Source organism: Meriones unguiculatus, chromosome 5 (genome assembly GCF_030254825.1).
Source record: "Meriones unguiculatus strain TT.TT164.6M chromosome 5, Bangor_MerUng_6.1, whole genome shotgun sequence".
Taxonomy (NCBI): domain Eukaryota; kingdom Metazoa; phylum Chordata; class Mammalia; order Rodentia; family Muridae; genus Meriones; species Meriones unguiculatus.
Genome location: NC_083353.1, coordinates 129263863 through 129282595, shown reverse-complemented (window position 1 = coordinate 129282595; position 18733 = coordinate 129263863). Strand labels below are relative to the sequence as shown.

The 18733-nt window shown below is 43.0% G+C and overlaps 1 long non-coding RNA gene across 1 annotated transcript; it reads right to left on the bottom strand.

Moving 5' to 3' along the window:
* Positions 1 to 377: 377 nt before the first annotated feature.
* On the bottom strand, positions 378 to 3845 carry LOC132654112 (uncharacterized). The gene is made up of 3 exons (XR_009591795.1): positions 3299 to 3845; positions 2851 to 2938; positions 378 to 1172 (listed from the first exon to the last, which is right to left on the bottom strand). It is a non-coding gene; the product is annotated as an uncharacterized LOC132654112 (long non-coding RNA).
* Between the last annotated feature and the right edge of the window lie 14888 nt (positions 3846 to 18733).

The window sequence follows — 18733 nt, the reverse complement described above, 5'->3', positions numbered from 1 at the left end:
AAAGCAAGGTCAAAATGGAGAGATGTCCCCAAGGTTAAGGGCGCTTGCTGCTCTTGCAAAGGACCTGGTTTGGTTCCCAGAACCCATGTGGAAGCCCAAAACTTCCTGTAGCTCCACTTCTAGGGGTGGGGAAGGGGCTCTGACATCCTTTTTCTGGCCTCAAGAAAACTGTGTATTTTAATACATACATGAAAAAAAAAAAACTCTCATTGATGTAAAATACAAATAAATCTAAACAAGGGAAGTCAGAGGTGAGATGTTCTCAACTGAACTGCCTGAATATCCTATTAAACACGGAGGATGCTAGGTGTGAGCATAAAAATTAGAATATGGGGTTATTTTTACCTGAAATAGAATACTGTGTGGAATGGCTCAGAAAGCACCAGATTGTTGAACCGGCCCAACCTTTTTCTTTGACTGCCAGTTGAAGAAGAAGACATTCTGCAGATCACATACTAGAGGATCCCGGTGACACACACTCATGGGTGACACATGTCATGGAGCTCTTTATTGACTCTGTGATACCCTGCAGAGAACAGCATTCAGTAGAAATGACCCTGTGCATTTCCCCCAGGGAGAAGCCTTAAGAGGACATGGCCACTTTAAGTTTATGCTTTTGGAATCCCATGGAGAAGACTTGCTCCTTCTGGCTGAAGGGATGTCCATAGGAGAGAACACATGGAGAAAGGAAGGCATGGCCACCCCTTGATGAACGGAGTTCACGGACATTCATCTTCCAAACTGGGCTTACCCAAGTCTCTTATCCACAGAATTATAAAAGATGAAATTATTTTTAAACACTAATGCTTGGAGTGATTTGTCAAGCATCAATAGCTCACTGGCCAAACAAGAATGAATTTCAGGTCTTCTCAGTTCCAGAACAAACATCATGTAGAGCAAGGGATGCACCCCCTAGAGTTGGTTGGCCTCTGTGATGGGTAACAGACTGTTAGAACTCCATTTCTTGGTCTACAGTCCGCTTGGCAGCCTTTATGTGATCATCAGCTCACTGGTCAAGCCTCCCTGCGCGCCCTGGTTTAATGATGGCTATCTGGTGTTCAGCCATGAAGTAGACTTTCCCACGCATCAACAGCAATAGGCACCTTCTAGAAATCCCTCCACACGTGTGTCTCAACTGCAGCCACATCAAAGATCCGCTGTCCTCAGGTGTTCTGTTCCCCAAGGAAGCACAGAAAGGGGGGAATGAAAAGGCTGAAATGTTCTTGGTTTCTCTGCACCTCAAGCCGCTAGTTTTCAGAGGCTCTTTCATATAACAGCACAATCTGGACACTTACTGCCTAAAACTTGGCTTGCACTTTAATGGCCCACAGAACTTAGTTGGAGAAAAAAACAAACAAAAAAAAAAAACAAAAAAACAACAGAACTTTATAAAAATTCCACAATCTTATGAAAATAAACAATGCCCAAGTAAGCACAGCTTCAGACTAGGAGGATGTTACATGGTTCAAGGAGGCTTTGTGTTTATCTGGTATGCATCTTGGAAATAAATCATTTTCTTTGTTACTTTTTGTGTGAAATTCTCTGAGTTTGTGGGTCTGATATTAGATATCACTGCAGAACAGCAGGAGTCGTATTCGCTTCCATATTAGAATCGCATTTGTTTGGGAACTTCTCATAAGTCTGTCTCAAGACATCTGACAGCTTGACAAGGCTGGTTGCCATGGGAGACGCTTGTGATGTTATTTAAATCTATTCCCAGGTCACGGATTGCTATGTATTTTTTTATTTTTATTTTTATTTCTTTGGACATTGATGCTTAAAGAGAAATGACTAAACGACTTTTTTAAAAAAGGAAGACTAACACGGCAAACAAACAATGACAATAGGCGCTAAGTACGTGGACCCCGCAAGCAGGGCTTGTGTCTTCCTCAGGCTCCTGTTTGAGCAGGTCTGTTGGGCTGTGAAAGTTCATTTACTGCAGAGGCTTTTCCTCCCTTAAAATATTCGCATTACCAGTCATTTTGCAGTATTAATGGTTCCTCTGTTAATAGACTGAGAGACAAGGGGGCTGTTATCCGGATCTCTATCTGTTATTCCATTAAGTAAGGCGGCCAACCTCTGACTCTTAGCGGCTCTGTAATGAACCGTGTGCCGCAGCCACGGGCTGCATCCTAAGGAGAAGTTGCTCGCACATGTTGTTCTCAGTGCAGATTATGGCCAGACAGGAACGAGCCACATTCACAAGATACATTCAGGTTAGGGCTTAAAGGGTCGTGTGTGCGTGCTTTCTCGAACACCCTGTCTTTGATATGAACTATGGTGAGACAGGCTGGGTCCTCTCGGACTTAGACAAATGGTGGCTGCCTGTTTGAACTGTGGCTTTAGCATTTTCACACCCATCTGTGTGGTTCCTGCTCTAGTCCTCCATGACTAGAGTGCCTCAAGTCTGTCAAAAAAGACTACAGAACTGCTTCCTGCCACAGAGCCTGATCAGTGGACTTGAATCTGTTGTGAGAAAAGCCACGAAAACCTGACTAAACAAAAGTCCACATGTCTACAAATTATATATTTTTATATGATGAATTTACAGAAATTCTGTTTATGTTTCACATCACTGCTCCATTTTATACAAAAATGACGTTGGGCTTCCTTTTTTAAATTAGGAAAGCTTTTATGTGTGCGGGTGTTCTGTTTGCAGGTGTGTCTGTGCACCACATGCATGTCTGATGCCCTCAGAGGCCAGAAGAATTCGGAAGAATCCCCTGAGCCTGGGATTACAGACGTGTGAGCCACCAAACGGGTGCTGGAGATGAGCCCAGGGCCTCTGCAGGAGCCGCAAGCCTCTTAACCGCTGAGCCGTCGGGACAGCGCCATGACGGGCTTTCTCACCTCGGAGGCAAAGATGAACGCTCAGCCTTCTGGAACCCTGAGTACGGTGTCTCCTAGCCACACCACGTGGGATGACATCCTTTCCTGTCTTTTCGAAGAAAAACAGAATTGCGGGTGGATTGTTAGAGACCTGACTTCATCTCACTGTTTACTTTTTACCCTGATTTTCATCTTTGCCAGCTACTTTACCTCCTTTGATTAGCTTCCAGATTCTACAACGCGCACACGCACTTGCGTACTGGCGAATTGTTCCCTTCACACCTTTACATAAAAAAAAGAAAGCAAGCTTCCTGTGAAACATCGGAACCTTGCCAGCGCCGGCACAGGCTTGACGCCACACAGGATCAGCTTTGAGATCTGTTCAACACGCTCCTATGAGGCCTCCTTTTCATTAGGAAATCCCTCTGCAAAGATGGAGCCAGCAGAGGAAACGCTGGGTGGGACTCACCTCCCCGCGGCTCCCCACGGCGTCTTTGGCTCCAGCGTCTGACTTAGTTGATCTGAGTGGAGTGGCGCCTACTCTGATGGCCTCTGCCTGCCGCAGGGGTCACTCTCTTTGGCAGAGACACTTTGCTTCTCTCTCTCTGCGTGCCTGCAGCCTTCTCTACTCTGGAAATTGAAGGGACAGAAATAGGAAGGGTTTGGTGACTTTGAAACTAAGAAAACAACTCGTTTTCTCTTTAAACATAGCACCTCGGACTAATTTGCGCTGTAATTTATCCTAGTAATTTTGTCTGCAGAAAAATGAGGCAAAGTAAATTTTGCTTGAATTAACCTCTATTCTCTAATTTACTTTCACAGGCGCAAACATAAATCAGGAGAGGCCAAAGGGCAGCTTGAGCAGACAAGCAAGTTTAAGGAGAAAAAGCCTTTCAGTTTTTCCACCTTTTTCTTCATTTAGCATGAGTGTTTCACATTTAAAAAGCTTTTAACTTTATAAATTAAGAAAAACCTTGAAAATGCTATGTCCTGTGCTTTTCCACCTCAAGCGCCCCTTACTCGCTGTGCCTAAGAAGGCCATGATCCTAACAACATCTGAGCTGCCTGTGTGGTTACATACGTTCTGGCGTTGTACAGCATACAATGCTGTTCTCCCGATGTTCAGTCTTCCCCTTTAAAAAAACACAAGCTACAGCAATCTACTTACCACAGTGTCTGTGTATCATGTGGACTTTCATAAAAGTTGTCCCATTTCTTTCATTCTTAGATGGTCAGCATGACCATTTTTAAATAATTTAACTTTTCTGCCCCAAGAAATGAAATGATTGCATTGATCTATTTCTTCTAAATCAGAGAGAACCAGGTGAGTTGACTTAACCAGCAAGATGTGAACAAAATAGACAAATACCACTTCAGGACAACAGCACTTGACTTGGCTGGACCCCTTTTTTCCTCCTGTAACCATGGCGAAAGGGAAATGAAGCTTCTTCAGGAGGCCCCGAGGTGACCAACCCTGGGAACCATTCTGTTTGGTGTGGATTTGTTGGTGAAGCACGGCTCAGTCATGTCCTGACTAATACCACATTCAGAAGGTGAGACAAAAGCTGCAAGAAATGGCCTGACTAGTGCAACAAAGCGGCAAATGACATCCGCTTGTTTCCGACTTAGATCGCAAACCTGGTGGAGAACAATGCCACCCCTCCCCTGGCCTCGGAGTCTGGCACCTGATCTAGTGTGCCTGCCCTGGGCAGGCAAAGTTCCAGAAGAACCACCGCTCGCAGTAGATCTGAAAAAGCAGAGTCAGTCACTACAGCCAGGTTGGATGTTAAAACAGGCAAAGACTAACTCTGTGAAATTCAGAAGCTCTTTCAGTACTGACAGCTGTGCAGTCTCTGGGTGACCCAAACCTTGTGTTTTCACTCAGACAGTGAGTAATTGGCTGAAATAGAGATACCAAATTACCTCTGGAGAAAGATTGAAACGGGGAGATATCAGCCAAGAAGACATTCCCTAGCGTGTTCTGTGAGGATGGCAGGCGTCTGACAAGATTGCACAGGCCTTCCATGCCTCCCTTGCTGCTTATACCAGGCAGGGCTGTCGCCTGGACACACTGATCTATGCTCAGGCAAATGGTTCTTTACACTCAGGCTTTCAGGTTCTTACATTGTCACAACTTGGCAGGTCAAGCTCTTCTTTTCTACTTTTATACAAAGATACTTTTCAAATGAATTTAATACCTTGGACACTTACAGCATGCCGTTCAGATTTCCCGCTCTGTTCTCACACTGTATTTGCTCTCACTGGGGATTTTACTGCTTTATCGCAGTGTCATTTACTCCTTGACCTTTGGGAAGCCTTATCTCTTCATCTGAAGCCTTTCTAACCTCGTCTGTAAACTGATCCTTTGGGATTTATGGAAAACACACAAGTTCTTACTCAGAACAGTCTGGATCAGGGGGACACAAACCCCACAGGAAAAGGAAACCCCTGACAGCACCCATTAGACTTTGTTAATGTGCACTGGTATTTTGCTTGCATGTAAGTCCATGTGATGTGCCAGGTCTTGAAGTTACAGACAGCTGTGAGTTGCCATGTGGTTGCTGGGAATTGAACCCAGGTCCTCTGGAAGAGCAGCCAGTGCTCTTACCTACTGAGCCATCTCTTTAGACCCCATTAGACTTTTAAGTAATAAGGTGCTGTCCATTCCCTTAAGCTGTCAGGGTTTCAGCTTACCCACCACTGAAATATTGATGTGTCACATTTTTCTTTTAAACTCAAGAATTATCTGGGAGGAAACACACATGTGTTTCTAACTTGCTTGCTGTCTAGTAAAAGGACCTCCACTGTGCATGTTCAAGCTATATGGAAATGAAACGTGTACTAAATTAATAACAGTCTAATAAAAAGAACCTCTCTACATACATGCAAGCTTAAGACTCAGGTCTGAGACGACAGCATTTAAACAGCTTTGGACCAGATGTAGTGTCGTTGGCCTTGAAATCCCAGCACTTGGGAGGCTGAGGCAGAAGGATCTCACGTGCCGGAACTATGACAAAAACATTAAATAAAAATAAAGCAACGATGTCTTCACATTTGAGATGAGTTTCATGTATGAAATTCAGCAGTTTTCAAGAGAGAAAGGACACTGCAAGTTGACTTCACACACAACATCTTAGACAGGCATGGTAGCACATCCTTTGATTCCAGTCCTCCTAAGGCAGACGTAGGTGGATCTTTGGATTTGAAGCTATCCTGGTCTATGTAGTGAGTTCTAGGACAGCCAGGGCTATATAGTGAGATCCTTTCTAAAAGTCAATAAGCGAATAAACATTCAAACAACAGGAACAAAAAAGAACTCACACTAAGAATGTTATTGACTTTTAACAAAAATCAAAGCACCAAAGAGACGTGGGTATAGAAATGATCAGGCTATTTGACCTCCTGAAAGAATCTGATATTGATTAACGTAGCTAATGGTTCTTATAGTCTCCATGACACTGAAGTTTTTAGGTGGGTGCTCATTTTCTTCCTCATTTACTGTGTTTTCTCTCAGAGCTACCATGGGCGGTAAGTTTTGTTACTATTCCTTTACAGGCACTAGACTTGAAGATGAGAGTCTGCAGCACAAGATCATGGAGGTGGGTGTGGCACCCAATACTTGTAATAACCACAGTTGGGAGACCCAAGTTCAAGGCTAACCTCTGCTACATACAGAGCACCAAAACAGCCAGGGCTAGGCAGCAAACCCCTCTCATAAAAAGAATACCAGAGCTTCTGAAATATATCAGGGAGGCCCCCATATGTAGAACTCTTTAAGCTCATTTAAATCCCTTTGGATGTGTATAGAGAAAGAGTACTTAATGAATGTCACTCCATCTAATTCAAGTAGCTTTGCTTGAAGTGTTCTCAATTACAAGTGTGTGAGGGAGGCTGATTAACTGTAGAAAGTAAGAAAGCATATGTCAGCCCATGTCCATCCAATTTACTGAATCAAATAGGCACAAACCACTGCAGCAATACTGGCACCCCCTTCTACACCTAGCACCATCGCCGAGTACCATTTAAATGTCTGGGAACACAAAGTGTGCTTAGCTTGGAAGCCTGACGTTCTTAGGCTAGTGTGTTTGTGTTAAATACCCAAAACCTAACACAGAAACTCAACCAAGTAGTTCCTCAACAAACAGCCTGAAGAGTCTTTCTTCTGCAATCAGACCTGTGTTACATTGTATCTACAGCAAGCCTCGTTTGGTAAACAGAGCTTCACACAGCAACTTAAGCAAAGCATGGCAGTATTAATAATCAGACATCTTTATTTAACAACTTTCTTAAAAATTAAGAACACAGCACCAGAAGCCGACAGGATATCACGGGGAAGGATTTTCATGATATCTAGACAATTTAGTGCCAATGCTAATAACTGACTCCTGCTGGTCCCGTTCTTCCCTGACAAAAGGAAGCCGTTCATTCACGCTGTGATGGGTCCTTCCTGTGAGCTGGATTAATGTGTTGCAGATGATGCTGCTGGGGAAAGCTCCTGACCCCAGAACAACTACTGACCAACTTGGGATTTGGTTACCCTACATTTATTTTATTCCTTCCCCTGATGTGTCCCTGGTCCCTAAAGAAAGCATACGCAGACGAGAAACAAATCGAGTGCAATGAAGAGGCGTGAAAGGCTGGCAGTAGGGGACTGAATCCTGAGGAAAGATGGCTGCCTGGTCAGAGCTGAGGTTTCCTTGTGGTCTGTCCTCCACATGACTTCTGAGCATACTGCATGTCAGAAGATGAAGTGAGAATTTCTTGTTCGTTGAAAGCAGAATCACTATTTAAAAAGTAACATATTTGTATGTGTGTGTGTGTGTGTGTGTGAGTATGTGTGTATGTATGTGACTGTGTACATGTGTGAGAGTGTGAGTGTGTGTGTGTGTGTGTGTGTGTATGTGTGGACACTGGTCTCTGATATGGTTAGGCTATCTCATCAGTGAGCCCCAAGAACCTGACTTGCATGTCCCTATCTCCTTGTCTTCCTGTCCATGGCTCCTCATCCCCCATCATGCACGTGCTACTTCTGTGTTTTACTTGCATGCCAGTGGCCTGAACTCGGTTCCTCAAGCTGGCATAGCAAGCACTTCCCCAAGTGAGCTGTATCCCCAGATGCTTAAATTCTTTCACTCATGCTGAATGCTGGGGTTGGGAAATGAAATGAAATACAGTCAGACAAAAGCCCAGAGCTTTGAATAAGATCATCCTGGACAATCCTTGCTGCAGAAACATTTGGAGTTGAAAAATAATCACTAAAAATTCCATAAAAATTTTTTTAATCAGTGAACAATCCTCTACTGAAGTCCACAAATCAGTCAGAACCTCCCAGGACTATCTCCGTACTGTGAAAAGAATATCCTCATGGAACTCTGAAAAGAAGGTCCTTATGGAACCCCAAGATTATTTATTTCCTTCAGGATAAACAGACAAATTACTAAATTATCCATTAGACCCCAGACACAAACCACTCTATGGGATCCAGTCAACCAATGTCAAGATAAATGTCTTCATTTGCCTTAAAATTAACCTCAGAGCTCCGATAATGTCATTTTATAGAACATGTGAATTTAAATGTGATTGATCTCCAGGTATATGGATTTGAAAGCTTTGATTAAAAATGTTCTAAACATTTTAATCGTTCCTTCCTTCCTACCCATAACAGTAAAGATGAAAATAAGCCTGTACACAACCTGGCCAAATATTTAGATAAAGAATGTGTCCATTGCCAGCAATATCTTAAATGTGTCTGAGTTATCCTACGTGCTACTTAAATAGTGAAACTGTCAGCCTGGGATTTTGTATATATTCCTCATTAGGTTGCCTCAAACACCCTAGGGTAGGTATATCTGCATTTTAAAATTTTGTATTTTTCCATGGTTTATATTCCTCATAAAACGCCTGAGAACTTTATGGGAGATGTTACATTAATATGTGTTATTATAAATATGATTTAAATATCTAAAGCATTACAGAGTGATTACTGTTCAATAAGGCAGCGCGCATAAAAGGGTTATCTCCACACTGTGCTGAGGTTTCCACAATATAATATAATGAATTGTTCAATATAGTTTGCATGCTATTTGTCTTTGCTTCTGCCTCGGCTCGAGGGAAACTGATGTGCAGCCCTCTAACGAGACGATCATAAATTGTAAAACAATAAACAGCCCTTGAGATCTTTACATAGTGTGGGGTTAGCAGGCCATCCATCTCGGGAAACTTGATTTAATACGACAAAGGGGCTTTCCTGACAATACTCAACATTGTTTTAAACTGCTGTTAAATCAATTAGGACCTTGGAAGCTCCTCGTGTCTCCTCCAGCCCCTCTCCCAACCCAGCCTAAGGATCCTGGCTGGTTATTTTCTTGGAAGGAAGGAAGGAAGGAAGGAAGAAAGAAAGAAAGAAGGAAGGAAGGAAGGAAGGAAGGAAGGAAGGAAGGAAGGAAGGAAGGAAGGAAGGAAAGAAAGGAAAGAAGGAAGGAAGGAAGGAAGGAAGGAAGGAAGGAAGGAAAGAAAGAAAGAAAGAAAGAAAGAAAGAAAGAAAGAAAGAAAAAGAAAAGATTTAAGGAACTAGCGCACGGATGCACTCACCTTCTCTGGAAAACATTAAAGATGATCCCAAATGAAAGGGGGGGGGCAAGCCAGCCTCCTTAAATCACCAATATCTATGTGGAAGTCACCTCCATTTTTCTGAATTAGCCACGGATAAATTAGGAAGAAGGTAGCTATTAGTCTAAAGTCAGGTTAAGTAGCAAGGAAAACGTTTGAAGTCTAGTTGTATGTGGTACATATTTCCCTTGCTATGCGCAGTGCATCTTCGTGTTAAGTCCATGCTCCGCTGGAGCATCACCAGGTGCTCGCAGATACCACTTCATCCTCATTTAGTGATGAACTTACAAACTAGAAAGGCACCTTAAGAGCAAACGATAAACAACTTCCACTGAAGAGAAACATAATTTTAACCATTTCTTGGTTCCTGGCAAATAATTGAAGAATTAAATCCGCCTTTAACATCACAACTACAACATTTAACATGACAAGACATGCCCCAAATTTTTATGCCATTTCCTCTTATTTTGCCTTGTTATATTTTTAAAAGACCATTCTCAGGCAAATTTGTTGTTTCCTTTAAAAAATGTTTTTAATTGCATTTTTTTTTTTTTTTTTTTTGGTGAGGGAATACAATAACTCCCTTTAAATCTCTCACAGCCCCTGATAGCTCCTGTTTTCTGCAGGGTTAAATCAGTCTGTATGATGGACAGCCTCCTGGCAGAGCCCCTTCAGCCATGCTGCTTCCTTTCTTTTGGGTCAGATTCACTCAACTTTCTGTAGCCATGGCTGGCTGACTGGAGTAAGAAACAAAGCAAATCAAAAGCAAGCAGGTCCCAGCCTGATTCACCTATTTTTCTTTTGTTTTTCTTAAAATGATGCCATCTGACTGTTTTATCTGATTAAAAACAAACAAACAAAGAAAAACTCCCTCAATGGTCTGTCCTGGTCATGTGTAATTAAGGATAGCATTGTTCTCAGGGCTGGTTTCTTCAGACAGAAGGAGAGACTCAGATTTTCGATGTCTCTATCATTTAGAAAGAATGCACAGAGCAGGGGTATCCCAGGAGGACTGGCTGTTTCCTGTGCATGTTCATGAGTGTAGGAAGCCCAGCCTATGACCATCTCCCATAAAGGGAAACCAGGGGATAATGGCTTTTCCTGTCCAAATAATAGAACGTGTTTAGATAGTCTGACTCCTAATTTTCAACTAAGTTCCAGCCCATTTTCTTAGCACATAAGGATGCTGGTCACTGTTTGATTTCATTTTCTTTATATGTAACTTTCAGACACAGTGAGATGTGATTAAGTAACTTGCCCTTCTTTTCCTAGATTTACTCTGCTTTTAGAATCCATTTCTCTTCCACATACATTAAGCTGGTTCTTACCATAAAGATAATGATGAGGATCGGTGTCAGATTTTTAAATGATGCCACATATACAAAACAGATCTTATAAGGAAGAGTTTATTTGGGGGGAGGGAAGCAGAAGAGAGTTAGGACCTGAGTGAGCCATGAGGGCAGACAGAGAGAGAGAGAGATGGGGAGGGGGGAACCCCAACAGAGAAAGGGGAGAGGGACTAAAATAGAGAGGAACAAGAAAGCAAGGTGCGGGGGGGAGTGGCAGACCACTCTGAAGTGCCTGTCCCAGGACTCAGGTACTGACATAGGACGTTGTCAGGATCCTAAAGGTCCCTAAGGGCAGGCCAGCTGATTTGCTTGCACAACATAACATTCCAACCTTTTTGTTTAATTTTTAAAAATGAGGAGCTAGGAAGGGGTGGGAAGGTGGGAATGAGGACGCTGGGCTGTTTCTCATGTGAGGTAAGTTAAAGTGTAAAAATGCAGGGTCATTGGAAGCAGCTCTTGGTTGCCATGCAAGGGCATAAGAGAGAGAGAGAGGAAAAAGTAAGAGCACCAAAATGTCCAGATTACAGGGTGAGGACAAGGCAGAGCCCCTGCCCTGGAAAGTTCAGGGTAGAGGGTGGGGTTTGCCAGCTGTGCCCAGAGATGAAAGAGACTGGGGAATCCTGGGAGAACCTGGAGCTGTTTGTCCTGGGCCTGAAGCACACTAGTCGGAAGCGACGCCCTGGAAGACGGCACGAGGGCATAGAGGAAAGCTGCAGAAGGAGGCCACGGTTCCCTCTGCCTTTCTTCACCCAGAGAAGAAGAGCACCCACCTGTGAGGACCCAGGATAGGAAGCTGAGTCTGAGCAAGCAGGCCTAGTTAGCTGCTAGATCAGAACCCATGTCCCACGGTGCTTCCTCACCTCTCAGTCCCCTCACCGTCAAAACCGCACAGGTGTCCCTGATTCTCTGGGTCCTCACTTCTACAGCTCTCTCACCACATATAGCTTATGTTAAACACACTTGTACACATGTATCTTGTTAATCTTTTCCTCTTCAGCACTATCCTGGAGTTGGCAGATAGTATCCACATTTTTCTGTAAGGAAGAATGGAGGTGCAAAGTGGAAAAACATCCAAGGGAACTGGGAAAGGTTGATGCCAAAGCCAGGCAATTTAAATCATTTAATAACTTTTGCAGTGTTTTGATTGGAAAGGAGGCTTCTAGAAAAAAGTAAGAGAGTGTTTTGCTATTAGGTACCTTTTAAAAACTATCCAACTGTTTATTCTCACACATTTTCCCTTTGTCCTCTTAGGTATCAGTGAAACTTTATTACATTTTGGTACTTGCCCAGCACAGCTGCATTTAGCTTTGTAGTTCTTCATGAAGGCGGTTTTGCAGCTTCAGAGATGGCATAGTCAGTAAAGAAGTTGGTGTTCAAGCATGAGGATCTAAGTAAGGATCCCAACACTCTTCCAGTGCTCACCAACAACCCCAACCTGGGGCAGTGGAGACGAGATAGCTCTGGCCAAATAGTGATCTCCTGGTTCAGTGACAGGACGGGTCCTAAGATAGGAGGGGAAAATTGGCTAAAGAAGACACCAAATACAGACTTCTCTGCGCACGCACATATCTGCATACACAAAGGGCACACACACACTGGAAAAGATGAATTTCTGATCGCAGAACGAGAATGACTCAGTCCTACCCCCCACGTTATCTTTTGTGGAACCAAAATAACAACTTCCTTGCAGCCAAATCTTTCAGTGATTTTCAGATCTAACAGGAGCCACACAGCAGGGTCTCAATAGTTAGTAACAGTTTCATTGATTATTATAGAAACCACTTTTGCTCAAAACAGGACTGTTCAAGACGTGAGAGGGAAAATGACAGGACGGGGCTCCCTGCTGTCACTTCAGTTCAGCTGAGATCCTATCCGAGGGCGTTTTCTCCAATTTCCCCCTTTCACCTCATTCACATGTTGCCTTATATTATGGTCTGTCCACACTTTTAGGCAATCAGAGCCTTGTGGCTCAGTTTGTGGGTTATTCTGGTCCACTATGATTATTTCCTGAAGTGCTTGGCAGCCAGGTGACTGTTTTGTTTCTTGTTATGTTCTTTGTCAGAAAGTGAAAACAAAAGGATGTTAAATTGAATGAGTTCAACCAGGGAAGTCTAAAGATTGCTAACCAAGACAAAAGGTTGGAAGATGCCTGCTCTTCCATGGAGGAGTCTAAACTTTGTATTCACTTCATAAAATTGACTGAGGTCTTTTGTTGTTTTTTTCTTTTGTTTGTTTATTTGTTTTATTTTGTTTCTTAAGGACTTTCAAACTGCAGTAAATCTAATCAGTTCTGTTCTTTGCCATTCTTGACACATTAGTGGCTGCGCATACAAGGAGACAGAACACAGCACAGAACAACTCTTATACTAAGCAGGGCCTAATGGTAAATACTATAAACAAGGAAACTGCTTCCACAGAAGTGAAATGCCAAGAAAGGAGAGAAAATGAATGTCCTGGTGAAATGTAGGAAGGCTTCCTAGGAGAGGTGGCTGGTGGCTTTTCCGTTTGTTTTTGAATGATAATATTAGATGAAGAGGGACCTGGATGTTCAGTCAAGGCATTGCAAACGCTGTTAAACAGTTTTAAAGACAGAGGATGGCCTAATCCTGCTAGACTCTAATCATTATATGTTTTGAAAGTGCCTCCAGCAACTTGACATTATGTTATGGTATGATCTAGGAAAAACTTTTCCAATTTTCTCCAGAAAATCCCCAAGAGTAAAAGTCAAAGCAATGTCAGTTGGGAGTGCTGTTCAACTGCAGAGAGTCCCATACAGCCTGCATGGGGTTTGGGGTCTGACACATGCAGAGCAATATAACAGAAAGAGCAAACATGAGAAATCAGTTTAAAAAAAGAAAAAGCAAAGGGTAATCTGAAAAGATTTTAAAATTAATTTCATTTACTTTAAATTCAGTTTCAAAATGAGCTTTAACAGCACACGTTGAAGATGTGTTGAAGGGAGCACACTCAATCTCTGGATGCTACGGTAAGATGCTATCATCTACAAAACTCAGACTGGAGAACCACAAAACTGAGTTTCATGATGTCTTTAGAAAGGTTATAGTTTGAGGTTCAGTTGTCTTCAGAGCTATCTTCAAGTGCACGGCATGTGGGGGCTGTAGGCTCTGTGCTCTGAGTCCTGCCTAGACATGGTGGTACAGCTCTGGAATCCAACACTGGAAAGATGGAGGAGGAGACCATGAGTTCCAGGATAGCCTGGGATGGGAGGCAAGGACATGTCTCAGACAGAAAATAAGGAACTAATGAGTCATTAACAGACTGAAGGACCATCGTTCATACCCCTCTTCATCTGCTCCCCACACGAAGACCCTTTTAGAATTCCAATGCCTTGCTCAGAGTTTTCACACTCTCCCCAAATGTATTATTTAATTCTAATCCCCAAACATTTTCAACAGCCTTAGGTTCTCTGTTGTAAGTCCACCCATTTTTTTCTTTTGCCTTTTGTATCATTTGTCTGAAGTGGGATTGCCTGCAAAAAACAAACACAGCAGATGCACCTGTGTGCCCCAATTGAGTATAAACTTAGGGTCACATCACTTCTCTGAATCTCATGTTGGTTTTGTTGGCTTCTCTTGGAGCTTACACAAGTCAGTGTTCTCAAAACACACCACACACATGCAAGTGTGTTTTGTTTGCACCAAGTAAGGCATCCGCTGATGACAGCTCATGCCGTTGAGGCCTTTCTGCTGCACAGTTTTCAGACTGAAAATTAACTCTTTCTCACATTTATTTTATAATCAAAAGCAACTTGATAATGTCACACTTCACAGACACCTAGTGCTGACATGTCGTGGTCACTGCAGAAGCTCGGGTAGCTTGAAAGTCATGCTGTGGGTCTTCATGAAATCATACTTTGTGGCTTCCTCTCCACATGCCACTTCTAAAGTCCAGCAAGAAAATAATGACAGGCAGCATTGCAGCAAAGGCGGCTGTCTCCTCTCTTCCTTATGTGCTAAAATGCTGCTTGCCGCAGGCAGTTGGTACCATATGGAGGTAGGCTTCTTTGCTGTCAGTATATGGCCCTGTGGTGTACAAAACTCCCTTTTCCTCATTAAAGGCGCACAAAAGTCTAAAAATACACCCTCTGCTCTTTCATCCTTTGCTTTTGCAAACCTCTGGGGACAATTCCAAGCCAGCTGGTTTCTCTTGGTCAGGTGAGGACAGTGAGCTGAAGTGCTCACAGAGCAAAGCAGGGGAGCAGACACTCGCAACTATGGGCTCAGAAAAAATGAGTTGAAAAATGAGCAACTTGTTAGGAAGATTTTACGCTGTAAAGTTTCCTCCTGTATGCATGTCCTAGAAGAGGCTCTACTATAAAACTTCAGGATCAGTAAGATAGGCAGTCATAATCAGAGACAGTCGTGACATGGCCAACTGGGATGTTTGTCATTGTAGATCTAACAGGAAGAGTGTCAAAATCAATAGAAAAGCAGCAGTAAGGGTTCACAGCTGTGGTCAGCCTCTGGGGCCTGTATCCATGTAAAATTTGGGGCACCTTGGAAGACAAGCTCCCTGGTTTTTAAATTTTGATTTCTGTGTTTGGGTATTTTGCCTACATATGTGTCTGTGCCCCCCTTGGGTGCCTGATTCTCACAGAGGCTAGAAATGGCCGTCATGTCAGGTTATCTAGACCTGGAGATATAGACGATCGTAAGCCACCATGTGGCTGCTGGTAGGAGCGGGGGAGGGCGGTCCTCTGGAAGTAAGAGAAGTGCTCTGAAGTCCGTTGTCACCTCTTCAAGACGAACCCTGTGTCATACATTTCCTCCGGATCACTGGGACGTTCATGCCCAGGACATCTCTCAGTTGCTGCCATGGCCATGCCTCAACTCCCCACGGTGTCTGTTCTACTACTGTGATACACAAGCCTTCTGGCAGAAAGGGTAGCAGGTGAGCGCATCTGAAGCCCTTTTAAAGCCAGTTAACTTGTCAGATATTTCTCTTCTGTGGGAGGATTCTGTTGGAAGGAGACATGGACCAGCTCGGTATTAATGAAAAGAACTCTCACTGAGAAATTTCAGAACATGACCTGGGTCACTGGACTCAGTCCTAAGCCCATCTTTATAGTGAGCCCAGGATGTATGCATAACCATGGAAGAAGCCATGGTCACCATCTTCATGGGGACCCCAGGATGGATATATATCCACGGGAGAGTGTCAGTAGTACTGAAAGCCACGATCACCATTCTCATAGTGACGTCATGCCCATGATCCCATGCATCCCATGGATGCATACCCATGAGAGAAGCCATGGTCACCATCTTCATGGGGATCCCAGGATGGATGCATACCCACCCACCAGAGTGTGAAAGCCACAGTCACCATCTCACCAAATTGCCTGAGGTGGAGGTCGGGAATCTATCTTCCTGTGATGGCATGACAAGAGAGAACACACACTGTACCATCTCAGACCCATGGCTCCACACACTGAGGGGACAGTGTCTTAGTCTATCCTGGCTGCTAAAACAAACACTTTACACTAAGTAATTTATGAACAGCAGCAACTCCTTTCTCAGGCTCTGGAGGCCGCATGTTAAGATCAGAGTGACAGCACATGTGGCATCAGGTGAAGGTGCACTGTTTTGTAGATGGTGGCTTTTGATGTCCTGTCTACAGCCACCACACAGCCGACGCAGAGAGTCATATCCCACAAACCCTTTTGTGAGAGGAGTCGTCCGGTCCACCGTAGCAGAGCGCTTACCATTCACAATCTCCCGAAGGTCCTATTTGTTAATAGCACCAACCTTAGAACTTAAACTCCAATTCTGAAGGGATACCAAGACCCAAGCTGTAATAACCAGCCAGTGATCTGCAATGTTCTTATGACCCATAGTGGGTTCCCGCACCCCCTCACATACAAGACATGTTCTAAACAGGAAACACTGAACCTTTATCTCTTGAAAATGATAGCCAATTAAGAGGGCCTTCAGCTCATCCCCAACTACAATTTCAGAACTTTTAGTTATGTTTCATAAGAAAAATTTATAAGAAATAAGACTTTATTGAGGATTGCTCTGCTTCCATTCACATGGACTCAAGATATAAACCAACACTACCCTTCCGCCATAGAAGAAATTCCGATTTCAACAATGGAAGATACAAAGCTTAGCAGTGTTTTGGAGCATGTTTTATGGGAAGAACTGAAGAACACTACTCATTTTCAGTTTGTTATTCTTCAGGAAAGACTGTACAGATATTGTGAGTCAAATGAAATATTTGTGTGAAATCTGTTCTATTCATCAAGACTCCAAAACCCACGTTCTATATTCCCTGTGTCCCATTACACCTACACACACTGTTATTCTTCAGAAACACTCTATACATACAGATAGATGATAGATGATGAAGCAATGATAGATAGATAAATAGATAGGAATAGATGATAGATATTTTTTTTTTGCTACACACATGCATTTTTAAATACTTATTGGATTGATGAGATGGGAAAGTGCTTGACTTGAAAGTATGGAGAAGTGAGTTTGTCTCTCTAACACCTGTATTAAATGCCAAGTGGTATGTCTTTATAATCCCATCACCAAAGGTAGAGATAGGGTATGTGGAGTTTACTGGACAGTGAGCTCCAGGTTTAGTGAAGAAATGGAGAGTGACTGAAGAGGACACCCAACATTCACTTGTCTCCACAGGCATGTCTACACACACACACACACACACACACACGTATACACACATGCATATACACACACAAATGCTACACACGCCCATATAAACACAAACACAGGCAAATGCCTACTGCTTAACCTGACCTAACTGGTCTTAGGAAATGACTATGATCTCTGGATAGATGTGGAATACTTTTGAAACATGTTTGGTTGGATTTAAAGTATTTCTGTGTTTCATCTTTCTTTCAGACTGTTTAATCTGTCAGCTATATCAGACATCTTGCTAGAACTGAGATTTCAGAAAACACTTTTCCCCCACTCCAATTTTAAACGAACATGAATATATTTATTCAAAAGAGTTTGATCAAACACAGAAGTTGAAAGCAGTCTGAAATAAGAGGACATGAAACTGTTAATTGTATTGAGTGAGTATGTGAAGAATTCTAAGCAAGCGGAGAGAGCACTGCGGGGCTAAGATCAACCCAGGGCAATTAACAGAATTATTATGCAATGTGAACTCAGCCTTTCACACGGAACGGAGGGGCTTCAGACATCAGGTACTACCTGGTATAGTGCACACAGGGAAAATATAAGCATATGCATTTGCACAGCTTTTTCTTAAAGCAATATTTTCTAATTAAAGCTGACAGCTTACTTTGGACTTTCTGGTTTAAGTCTCAGGAAAAAGTTACCACATGCACAAATACAAAACAGAAGTATATGTAATCCAACCTCATGGATTCCTGCCTTGTCGTACTGAGAGTGCTGGAGAGATGGTTCAGCCATTAAAGGCCAAGCTCAAAAGTATAAGACACGCTGAAATCTCAATTAATTGCTAGAACAATTACTCAGTTCTGTTGTTTGTTAAAAAAAAAAAACAGAAAAAATCAACACCCCCAAGCTTTCACATACTAATAAGCAATGAAAGACACAGAAAAATGGGCTCATAATAGTAGATGTGGGGCTCTATAAATAGAACTAGAATAACATACCGTGCTCCATAATATATCAATGTAATCTACTGTTAGCTTCAGTAAGAAGTCTGAACTTTTGTGGCAAAGGTAATACAAATCCACACACTCCTGGGATGACCCTCTTGAAGGTTACATGGGAGAGTCCGCATTCCACACTGAACACCCTCGAAAGTGACCTTCATTTCTGACTTTGTGTCTGACCCAGGAGGCAGCTGCACAGAGCCTGCTCTTTCCCTCCCCATAGCCTTCTGCACTGTTTATATCTGGGAGTGTGTCTCCCTCCTCCCCTTTCCTCTGTGGTTACAAGAATCTGCAGATACAAGCAAATGCA